Source organism: Canis lupus, chromosome 38, assembly GCF_003254725.2.
Source record: "Canis lupus dingo isolate Sandy chromosome 38, ASM325472v2, whole genome shotgun sequence".
Taxonomy (NCBI): domain Eukaryota; kingdom Metazoa; phylum Chordata; class Mammalia; order Carnivora; family Canidae; genus Canis; species Canis lupus.
Genome location: NC_064280.1, coordinates 15940200 through 15952511, shown reverse-complemented (window position 1 = coordinate 15952511; position 12312 = coordinate 15940200). Strand labels below are relative to the sequence as shown.

The 12312-nt window shown below is 44.7% G+C and overlaps 1 protein-coding gene and 1 long non-coding RNA gene across 6 annotated transcripts in view; both read right to left on the bottom strand.

The window, feature by feature from the left end:
* Positions 1-12312, bottom strand: part of LOC125752112 (mitochondrial amidoxime reducing component 2-like) — an 81364-nt gene that overhangs the window by 52481 nt on the left and 16571 nt on the right. The gene's annotated exons all lie outside the window — the stretch shown is intronic.
* LOC125754564 (uncharacterized) lies at positions 5781-9914 on the bottom strand. The gene is made up of 3 exons (XR_007409171.1): positions 9826-9914; positions 9343-9445; positions 5781-6306 (listed from the first exon to the last, which is right to left on the bottom strand). It is a non-coding gene; the product is annotated as an uncharacterized LOC125754564 (long non-coding RNA).

Genomic DNA, 12312 nt, shown 5'->3' with positions numbered 1-12312 from the left:
GAACCATTCACCCCTTGACGCACGGTCTCAGAAGCCTGGTTGTCAGCACCGCAAGAGCAGACCTTCTCGGGGGCCAGTTTGCCATGAGAATCACACATTAACTACAGGCCAATGTACTGACATATAATGAGGAATGTACAGCTTGCAAGACAAGCCCACTTTGTCCTTAGAGCTAAGCCACGATGGAAGCCAAGTTAAGATCTGACAGTTGTTTGATTAATGGGACGCCACGCAGGGGAAGTCAGCTGTGAGACTCTCAATCAGCACTCCCATCTCCAGAGAGGCAGCCTGCCCCTGGGGCCTGGCATTCCAGCCACTGGCCCTGCTCTGCTTTCCCACCCTTGAACCGTGGGCACCGCCAACATCCGCCTCAGGGCTTCAATAAGTCTTCACGACTTTGAAGAAGTTACTATTATGTCCCCCGTTTTGCACAAAGAAATGAAGACCTGGAGGGATTGCAAAATTTTCTCAGGGTCGCAGCAGCTAGGTTCAAAAAGTTCAGATTCTGAAGGGAGGACTTCTAACCACCCAGCTCTTAAATTTATCTCCATCTCTATTTATCTGTCTACACACACACACATATACACACACATATGGAGATTATATAGATGATGTTATATATGCCTTGAGGTACATATTCACACACATCTCTGCACAGACACACACACATGTATATAACGAGGGTGTATTATAGGACTCTATTGCTGATAGGGAAGCTACCTGTGGAGTTTGCATTTCCCAGGACAACCCTCTGTCCGGGCCTCAGGGGGGCAGGTGAGAGGCAGTAGAGGAGGCACTTCACTACAGGCTCCAGAAACCAACAACAGTATCTGTAATCAGATGCAATAAGTATGTCCCTTGAAAAAGTGTTTCCTGGTGCACCTGGGTGGCTCAGCGGTTGAGCATCTGCCTTTGGCTCGGGGCATGACCCCCGGGGGCCTGGGATTAAGTTTAGCATCAGGCTCCCCACAGCGAGCCTGGTTCTCCTTCTGCCTGTGTCTCTGCCTCTCTCTGTGTCTCTCATGAATAAATAAATAAAATCGTTTATATAAAAAAAAAAAGAAGAAGAAGAAAAGAAAGAAAAATTGTTTTCTGACCTCAGCTCAGATGAGGTTTGGAGGCCTTGGGTCTAAGGGATTTGATGAGAAGTCAGTTACCAAGTGAGGACATAAGGCACCTGGTCCTTGACTCCCCCCACCTCCTGCCCACCTCCCAGGGGGCATGAGAGCCCACTCTGTTTCTGCGGGAGGCTAACACAGTGTTTCCCCTCCAACCACTGATGACCAGCCTCCAGTCACGCTCTGGTTCTCTTCCAGAGTATGCTTACCCCCGAGGGCCAACAGGGGTGATTTAGCAAACCAGCCACCCAGGCGTCCAGAATTTCATATTTGGAAGCCACAGATCTGTGGAAACTCTGCCCTGTGGCTACGGCATGAAGCAGGAAAGTCTAAAAAGTTCAATTAGGTTTCCCAGCTTAATAAAAGATTTTGAGACGCCTGGGTGGCTCTGTGGTTGAGCGTCTGCCTTCAGCCCAGGGCATGATCCTGGAGTTCCAGGATCGAGTCCCCCATTGGGCTCCCTGCATGGAGCCTGCCTCTCCCTCAGCCTGTGTCTCTGCCCCTCTCACTTGCTACGTCTCTCATGAATAAATAACTAGAAATCTTTAGCAGAAAATAAATAAAACAGATTTCATCTGCTCTTCCACTCTTGAGAACTGCACTACCCAGTTTGGAATAACAAACTGTCTGCCTTCATAGAAATTGTCTTAAGCTCCCCAAATGCCAGCTCTAATTACCTCTGGAAACATTAATCAGTTTATATCATAACATCACTCACCCTACTCTGATCACGGCTGGCATTTGAGTGCAGACCATTATTTGCAGTAAACAAAAAACAACCACCAAGAGAATTGTTTTAATGTAATTATTCAGTTTTCAGTTATTAGATGAAAATAATGAAAGACCTTAAGTTATTAAAAGTTAACCTGAATTAAGAATGCATGAAATTAAATCCTCCATTACGTTCTACCGGGTACCAGCATCTTCCATTGCGTTCTACCGGGGACGCGCATCCTCCATTACGTTCTACCGGATAGGCGCATCTTCCATTGCGTTCTACTGGATAGCGCATCCTCCATTACGTTCTACCGGATAGCGCATCCTCCATTACGTTCTACCGGATAGCGCATCCTCCATTACGTTCTACCGGATAGGCGCATCTTCCATTGCGTTCTACCGGGTACGTGGATCTTCCATTACGTTCTACCGGATAGGCGCATCTTCCATTACGTTCTACCGGATAGCGCATCTTCCATTACGTTCTACCGGATAGGCACATCCTCCATTACGTTCTACCGGATAGCGCATCCTCCATTACGTTCTACCGGATAGCGCATCCTCCATTACGTTCTACCGGATAGGCGCATCTTCCATTGCGTTCTACCGGGTACGTGGATCTTCCATTACGTTCTACCGGATAGGCGCATCTTCCATTACGTTCTACCGGATAGCGCATCTTCCATTACGTTCTACCGGATAGGCACATCCTCCATTACGTTCTACCGGATAGCGCATCTTCCATTACGTTCTACCGGATAGAGCATCTTCCATTGCGTTCTACCGGGTACGCGCATCTTCCATTACGTTCTAGTGGATAGGCGCATCCTCCATTACGTTCTACCGGATAGGCGCATCTTCCATTGCGTTCTACCGGGTACGCGCATCTTCCATTACGTTCTAGTGGATAGGCGCATCCTCCATTACGTTCTACCGGGTTCGCGCATCCTCCATTACGTTCTGCCGGGTACGCGCGGGGTCCCAGGGCCTTCCCTCCACCCCGGACACAGCCCGGAGAGCCCGCTGCTCCCCCTGGGGCGGGCTGCCTCTGTGCAGTCTGGCAAAACCCAGGCCCCTCGGACAGTTACTTACACATTTACTTACGATGAAGGGACAAACCATGGGGCTTTTGAGGTGGAAGAAAAGAAAGGGAGAGAGAAAGGCGGCGGGGGGGGGGGGGGGTTCTGCACACAATGGGCTCTGTGGAGTCAGCCTGAGATTTTACCCTGAATTTGCAGTTCACATTTGTAAACCCTAAATTAGGATTACATGGTGTCCTGGGACAAGTGGCACCCAAAGACATAAATTAAGGTTCGGGGTAATTATTGTGGGGCACATGGGACAGATGTGCAGGGGAGGGGGTCTGCTTCTTTGAGATCTTCACTAGAGCCCACAGAGGCACTTGCTGAGCAAAAAATCACATGTATGACAGGAGGGGCGCCTGCGTGGCTCAGGGGGTTAAGTGTCTGCCTTTGGCTCAGGTCATGATCCCCGGGGTCCTGGGATCCAACCCCGCATTGGGCTCCCTGCTCAGCGGGGAGCCTGCTTCTCTCCCTCTGCAGCTCCCCCTGCTTGTGCTCCCTCTCAAATAAATGAATAAAATCTTTTATTTTTTAATGGGTAGGTTTTTTCTTTTTAAGGTTTTATGTATTTATTCCTGAGAGACACAGAGAGAGAAGCAGAGACACAGACAGAGGGAGAAGCAGGCTCCCCGCAGGGAGCCGGATGCAGGACCAATCCCGGAACTCTGGGATCACTACCAGAGCCAAAGGCAGACGCTCAACCACTGAGCCACCCAGGTGCCTCAAATAAAAATCTTCTAAAATAAATAAATGTATGACAAGAGCTTCTAATCCCTCCTCTCTTTCCTTCCGTTTCCTTCTCTCTCTGTGCATACACACAACGCACACACACACACAGCTACACACATATATTTAAAGAGAGAAAACAATACATCTATCCCATATTTGTGTATATATTCTACACGTTGTATATATGTGCGTATACACACACACACACAGACACAATATACACATACACACACGTGTGGGGTGGGGGAGCACCAGGCGAGAAGGGAGGCCAACATGGGCTCTTAAATATCCAGGCACCAGAGATGGACAAGAAGACATCTGAGAGTAAGATGGAAAGCCAGGTGACAAAAGCCTGAGTGCTCCGCTGTTGCCATGGGTCATCCAAAGAACTATCCTGAAGAACACAGGTTGGATCAGCAAGTCTACCCAACCAACAGCTACAGAGCTTCCGGGCACTTACACCTCCAGCCGGGGTCTCCGCTGGTCCCAGGACAGCTCCCGAACCTTCTACCTCCTGAACCTCAGTCACAAGATCGGTGCCTGTTCATACCCTGCTCCTGATTCTCTAACTGCTACTCCTAAGTTTAGTAGCTTATGTCACACATTCGGTTATTAGAAGCAATTTCTAATTGCTTCAAATTAGAAATTAGAAATATGAGTAAAGATGAATGAGTAAAGAAACAAATTTGTGGTTTAGAAATCCTTAGCTGTTTTTCTGGTTTGGTATCAACGATGCCACAAGTGCACAGCGAGCTGGGGAAGCCACGAACAAGGGACTGGCTACATGTGGCCCGTTATAGGATGATCACTGGGCAGTGGAAAGGACGATGTGAGTCTCTAGCAACTGACTCATGTGCAGGATGTTACTGAGTGAAGAAAGCACATCCGTATAGATACCATACATAGGATAAGTCCGCTTATGTGATAAAAAAAAGAAAAAAAACCCTGTAGGTACAGCCATGTGTATATATAGGTGTATGTAAATATATATATTTATAGCAATATTTTGGAAGGCTCCTCAAGTTCACTTATTTTTTTAAAAGATTTTATTTATTCATTCAAAAGAGAGACACAGAGAGAGAGAGGCAGAGACACAGGCAGAGGGAGAAGCAGGCTCCATGCAGGGAGCCCGACGTGGGACTCGATCCCGGGTCTCCAGAATCACACCCTGGGATGAAGGCAGGCGCTAAACCGCTGAGCCACCCAGGGATTCCCCAGGCCCCTCAAGTTTAAACAGTATTTTTATAATGAGTTTTTAACTTTTTCATTTCCCTTTTTTGTGTTATTTTTTCTGAGAAGCATTATCATCTCAACAACACATTTTTAAAATCATTTCGGTCATTTTTTTTCTCATTCACAATTTTAATCGAAGCATTGCTCTTCATTTTTTAACTCTTTCTTATAAGCACAAAATTTTACTATCTAGGTCAATTTTGGGGGAAAGAAACACCATCAAAGAACTTCCCTCCAGAATAAAACAATGATGTTCATTCCTCCAAACCACCAAATTTGAAGTCTACTGAAACAAAAACAAAAAGCCCCCCCACACACATAGAAAAGTAACAAAAATCACATTCTAGGGGTTCAGTGCATTTAGCAGCCTTCGCTGTGCTAATCATCCTTCAGCTGACTTTCAAAAAAAATTAACACCCTAGCGCATCAAAATATACATTTTCCATTTGCTTTGTTTAAATTTTTTTTTTTTGCTTTGCTTTGTTTAAATTAGAAATAATAATTAAAAAAAGAAAACTTGAAGGAATTCATAATCAACTGCCTGACTCAAGGGTGTATGGGTGGCTCAGTGGTTGAGCGTCTGCCTTCGGCTTAGATCGTGATCCCGGGGTTCTGGGATCGAATCCTGCATTGGGCTCCCTGAGTGGAGCCTGCTTCTCCCTCTGCCTATGTCTCTGCCTCTCTCTGTGTGTCTCTCATGAGTAAATAAATAAAACCTTAAAAAAAAAAAAAGTGTTCCTATCACTTCTATCACTCAGGAAATGCCAAGGGTTTTAGGAGTTGTTTTAGGGAACAAACGCCAAGTACATATTTCCCATTACACCACACAGTACAACTATCTCAAACCAAAAATTTTGTTTTTAAGATATACATGCAAAACAATATTCTTTAATGCCCTGTTGCACTATTTAAAGGCTCTCCCTCTCAAGAAACCCTGTAGCAACCTTCCTACAAACACACACATACTCTGTGCTAAGTGTTTCTTTCTCTGGTCTCCTATGCGCAATGTCACGTCCCTCAACCCTCCAGCTGCTGAGCCCTCGGATCCTGCTTCATCATGAGACCCTTGCAGGCAAACACAGGGAGTTCATTTCTGCAAGGTTAGCATCTCTCTCAGAGGTGAGCACCCAGCGAATTCTCAGTAAACATCTGTTGCAGGCATGAGCCTCCGGAACCTTGGCCAATGTATAGACTTGCAGAAAATCATTTTCCTCAGCTGAAGTAAAACTCTATCTCATGGCCAAACTTCCTTCACAGACTGACTAGAACACAAGATTCCTTTCACTAAGAATTACCAATGTACAGGAGACATGACTTTGCACTTAATCGGATTTTCGTAAAGATTACAGGCATCGATGCTGGCAGGCGTACAAAGACAAGGGTGCGCTTCTGCTCAACTGGTGGCAACTGAAATTGGTACGAGGTTTCTGCAAAGCAACTTGGCAATATATATGACAAGCCCTTACGATTCTGACTTTGCACTTCTTTTTTTTAAGATTTTATTTATTCACAAAAGACAGACAGAGAGAGAGAGAGAGGCAGAGACACTGGCAAAGGGAAGAAACAGGCTCCATACAGGGATCCTGATGTGAGACTCGATCCCAGGACCCCAGAATCATGCCTTGGGCCGAAGGCAGACGCTTAACTGCTGAGCCACCCAGGCGTCCTTGACTTTGCACTTCTTAAGTTGAGAAGTGCAGATAAAGACTGGTTTACCAGGGGATCCTTGGGTGGCTCAGCAGTTTAGCGTCTGCCTTTGGCCCAGGGCGTGATCCTGGAGACCCAGGATCGAGTCCCATGTCGGGCTCCCTGCATAGAGCCTGCTTCTCCCTCTGCCTGTGTCTCTGCCTCTCTCTGTGTCTCTCATAATGAATAAATAAATAAAATCTTTAAAAAAAAAAAAGACTGGTTTACCAAGCTGTTCATTATTAAAGGGAAATGGCCTACATGCTCGATTATACTGTTATGGCACAGTTCAAAATGGACTAATACAGAACCACAAAAAAATATCCTAATGAAGAATTTGTAAAGACAAGAGCTGTGTTCGCCACGTACCATTACGCAAAAATGGTGGGATTCGATACCACCCATACAGGATCATATAAATAATACTGGAAACACAATATAATGTTATCATAGGTTATTCTTTGATGGTAGGATGGGGAAGGATTTTTATTCAAGTTTTTCTTTGCACAGGGGAAGTGGTACTTCAAAAAATTACTTTTATAATTGAAAAAATTAACTTTATCTGAAAGATTCTTGAATTGAATCATTCAAAAGCTTGCCACATCTCTGCAGCCCTGGTGTCCACTTCTCTCTCGTGGCTTTCTCATGACCCTGAGCTTGGGCAACACCGTGTAGAGAAGCAGTAAACTTTATCCTTAAAGTGTCAGTCTCAGGCAGCCCTGGTGGCTTAGCGGTTTAGTGCCACCATCAGCCCAGTGTGTGATCCTGGGGACCTGGGATCGAGTCCTGCATCCGGCTCCCTGCATGGAGCCTGCTTCTCCCTCTGCCTGTGTCTCTGCCTCTCTCTGTGTGTCTCTCATGAATAAATAAATAAAAATCTTAAAAAAAAAAAAAGTGTCAATCTCCTCCCATCACACAGTGGCTGGTGTGTGTGTTCCTACAGAATCACAGGAGGCACATTTCTGTAAACCCAAGTGCATAATAAATGTGCCAGGAGGAATTTGTTGTTTGAGAAAAATCCAGGCAAAAGGGAAGGACAGAAGCCTCAGGCTTTTGCAAAGCTAGCTTCCACTCCCTGGAAGCTACTTACTGTAAGGAACACAGTATGAAAGTAATTTATTTTATTTTATTTTTTTAAATCAGGACATATAAAAAAATAATAAATAAATAAATCAGGACATAGACTGTACAACTGAAGTGTTTGTTAGAAAGAAAGAAAGAAAGAAAGAAAGAAAGAAAGAAAGAAAGAAAGAAAGAAAGAAAGAAAAGAAAAGAAAAGAAAAGAAAAGAAAGGAAAAGAAAGGAAAAGAAAGGAAAAAAAGAAAGAAAAGCTAACCAAGAGGTCATATCGGAGAGAGAGTCTGAGAGAGATTTGTGATAAACTCTCTATTGAACACACACATACATATTAACAGAAGAAAAAGACAAAAGGAATTATATTACTGTAGGGCTGCAAAGAACCTTTAAAATCCTTTAGTAAAAGCTGTCAGCTTAAAAAATGAATAAATAGATAGATAGATAAAACCTGTCAACTTTATTTTTTTTAAGATTTTATTTATTTATTCATGAGACAGGCAGAAACACAGGCAGAGGGAGAAGCAGGCTCCCTGCGAGCCTGATTTGGGACTCGATCCCAGGACCCTAGGATCATGCCCAGAGCCGAAGGCAGATGCTCAACCACTGAGGCACCCGGGCGTCCCTCAACTTTAGAAACATGAGTGTGGGGGGTACCTGGGTGGCTCAGGTAGTTGGAGCATCTGCCTTTGGCTCAGGTCATGATCCCAGGGTCCTGGGATGGAGCCCCACTTCCAGGCTCCCTGCTTAGTGGGGAGCCTGCTTCTCCCTCTCCCTCTCCCTCTCCCTCTGCCCCTACCCCTGGTCCTTCTCTTTCTCTCTCTCAAATAAATAAAATCTTAAAAAATGAAAATAAAAAATAGAAAAAAAAGGAACATGAGTGTGTTACTATTCCCCTCCACCCAGCAGTCCTGTCTCCCGTGCTTTCATCATTTTGGCTTTTCTAAACAAGGACAGACTTGGCTAAGGCTCCTAACAAAATGTGCCTGTCAGCAAAGCTCCCCAGATGAGCACAGGGGAGCCCTTACTTGAAAGGAGGACTATATATGCCTAGGATAGACCTCTTCTTGGTGCTTTTCATTCATTTGAAAGAAAAATGACTCTTAGATGCCTTCAGCTTCCTTCTAGCAAAGTCAATGAACATGAAATTTGGGCTTATCTTCATGATGCCAAACCTGATGCTTGTTCTGTCTTGTTTCTTCCAGAAGCACATACCTCTTCCCCTTGACCACATGGTGACTGAGGACCCAATATGGTTTTTGCTATATGGCCCAGCAGTGGTTTAAACAAGGGATAGGGGCAGCCCGGGTGGCTCAGCAGTTTAGCCCTGCCTTCAGCCCAGGGCCTGATCCTGGAGACCTGGGATCGAGTCCCACATCGGGCCCTCTGCATGGAGCCTGCTTCTCCCTCTGCCTGTATCTCTGCCTCTCTCTCTCTCTCTGTGTGTGTGTCTCTCGTAAATAAATAAATAAAATCTTTAAAAAAAAATAAAATAATATAAAAAAAATAAACAAGGGATAGCCCTGTAAATGGCTGGACTTCATGGACTTCAGACACCCAGAGAGCCTGGCCACACACCAGCTGTGTGACGTTAGGCAAGTAACTCAACCTCCCTGAGCTTCCACAGCTATGGAGGGAGGTGAAAACACCATTCGCTTCAATGACTACCAGACACTTCTCAACGAACCACAGTAAAACATTACCTTTTATAATTTGCCCAAACTTGGAAGCAACCAAGATACCCTTCAGTAGGCGAATGGATAAATTAAACTGCGGCACATCCAGTCAACAGAAAATTATTCAGTGCTAAAAAGAAACGAGCTATTAAATCATGAAAAGACGTGGAGGAAACTCAAATGCGTGTATTACCAACTGAAAGAAGCCAATGTGAGAAATCTACACACCGTATGGTTCCAAACAGAAGACATTCTAGAAAAGGCAAAACTATGGAGACTGTAAAATTGTCAGAGGGGTGGGGGTTGGAGAGGAGGTGAAGGTGGAGGCAGAAGGCAGAGCAGAGGGGACCTTTAGGGCAGTGAAAATACTCTGCACCATGCTACAATGTTGGATGTGTCCTCAGACATCTGCCCCAACCCACAGAATGGACAACACAGCGAACCTTCAGGTAAACTATGGACTGTGGGTGACCGTGACGTGTCAGCATAGGTTTACCCTTGGGAACATACCACTCTGGCGAGCGATGTGCTGATGAAGGGGGGCTGCGCACACCAGAGCTGATGGGAAATCTCTGTACTGTCATCTCAATTTTATTGCAAACCTCTACTTGCTGTAAAAAAAAAAAAAAAAAAAAATCAAGTCTTTTTTTATTTATTTTTAAATATGTATGTATGTATGTATGTATGTATTTATTTATTTGAGTGTGAGAGAGAGAGAGAGATTGAGAGTGAAGGAGGGAGCCTGCACAAAGAGGGAGAGGGAGAAGTGGACTCCCTACTGGGCAGGGAGCCTGATGTGGGGGCCGATCCCAGGACCTTGGGAACGTGACCTGAGCCCAAGGCAGACGCTTAGCCAACTGAACCCCCCAGATGCCCCAATAAAGTACTTTTTAAAAATTACATTTTACATTGTTTTCCAATGTTCTTTCACACCCACACAACACACACACATACACACACACACACACCAGATAAACAAAAGTCTTACAAAACAATTGTTTTAAGTAGGCTCCACACCCGGTGTGGGGCTTGAACTCACAATCCTGAGATCAAGAGTCTCCTGCTCTAGGACTGAGCCAGCCAGCCGCTCACAAATCAATCCTTAACCTTACTGTGTATAGTCTACTCCAATATCTTTTATCCTGTTTAGTCTTTTTTTTTTTCTTTTTTTTAATGCTAGTCAGGGTCCTTGAAACTGAAATTATAACCCAATAATGGGTTATGACTTGCACTTTGGAAAGTAGGGGGATTAAGTCAGATCCAGCACATGAAATGCCTGGCACAGTGTCTGGGACATAATGCACATTTGATAACTGGGAGACTAGGTTGTTACTGTTACTTTGTTATTGTTCTATATGCTGCTGTTGGCATTGCTTCTTCAGAAATCCCCAAAGCCAGACAGATAGGATATTCTTATTCCAGGACAGAGAACTTTTTTTTTTTTTTTTTAAGATTTTATTTATTTAAGAGAGAGAGAGCGCGCACAATCAGGGGGAGGGGCAGAGGATGGGGAGAAGCAGACCTCCCGCTGCGTGGGGAGCTGGGCTCAAGACTCGATCCCAGGACTCTGGCTGGAATCATGACCAGAGCCAAAGGCAGATGCTTAATGGACTGAGCCACCCAGGTGCCCTCAGGACAGACATTTCTAATCTAAGCTCCCAAGTAAAATCCTAAGTCGTCCCCACTTAGATTTGAGGGACTGAAATTTTGGTGATGATGGTTTATAAAATCTTTGCTTCTCAACAGCTGCAAAGGATAGTACAGAGAGGACCCTATTCACACAACCAGTGAGTGATGGGACTTCGAGTCCAACCACAGCTGCCTGGCTTCAAGATCTACCACCTGTCTAGAAGCTTCTTGAAGAATCACTTCCTGAGTGACAATACACCAAAGGTTTTCTGCAAGCTTCTCCATAGTTCTTTCATACTGCAGGGTAAGAAATGATACAAACAAAAGATTGCAAAAAAAGAAGAAAGAAAGGAAAGAAAGGAAAGAAGGGAAAGAAGGGAAAGGAAGGGAAGGGAAGGGAAGGGAAGGGAAGGGAAGGGAAGGGAAGGGAAGGGAAGGGAAGGGAAGGGAAGGGAAGGAAGAGAAAAAAAGAGTCAAGTCCTGCTTACCAGGAAAGTGAGCAAAGTTCAGGAAACACCTGACCCCTGACCCCTGACTCTACTAGCAATGGCCAAGCACACAGACAAGAAGCATCGGTCAACTGTATTATTTTTAAATTCCACTGCTCCACATTCCCAGAACTCACACACACCACACCGGCCCAAGGGAGGCCACCTTTTAAAACTTGCGTAACATTCTGAGTTACATGGAAAAAGTATAAAGTACTCTGGGTCACAAAGTGTAAATGTTGCACAATGCATTCTACTATTGCTCTATATTTTTGCAATAAAAAATGGCCTGACTTTTTGCACCATGCTTAGATTTGCTCTTTTTTATTATTAGTTGCTCTATTAAATATTTATGTACGTCATCATTTTACATCAATATTTAATAGAGTCCCACTAATTGAAAAGGTGATGGTTGTGCAACAGTGCCAGGTAGACAGGTTAATGCATCAGGCCCATAACTATTAGCCTTCCTAATTTCAGGGAGAATAAATCAGTAACGTCAGCATCGTTTTATACTAAGAGTTTTTATTTAAAAAAAAAAAAAACTAAGGGTTTTTGTTTTTTTTTAATTTTTTTAAAAGATTTTATTTATTTATTCATGAGAGACACAGAGAGGGAGAGAGGGAGAGACACAGGCAGAGAGAGAAGCAGGCTCCATGCAGGGAGCCCGATGAGGGACTTGATCCCGGGTTTCCAGGATCACGCCCTGGGCTGAAGGCAAGTGCCCAACCACTGAGCCACCCAATGTTCTTTCACACCCACACAACACACACACACACACACACACACACACACACACACCAGATAAACAAAAGTCTTAGCACCTGCTTTGGCCCAGGGTGTGATCCTGGAGTCCCAGGACCGAGTCCCACATCGGGCT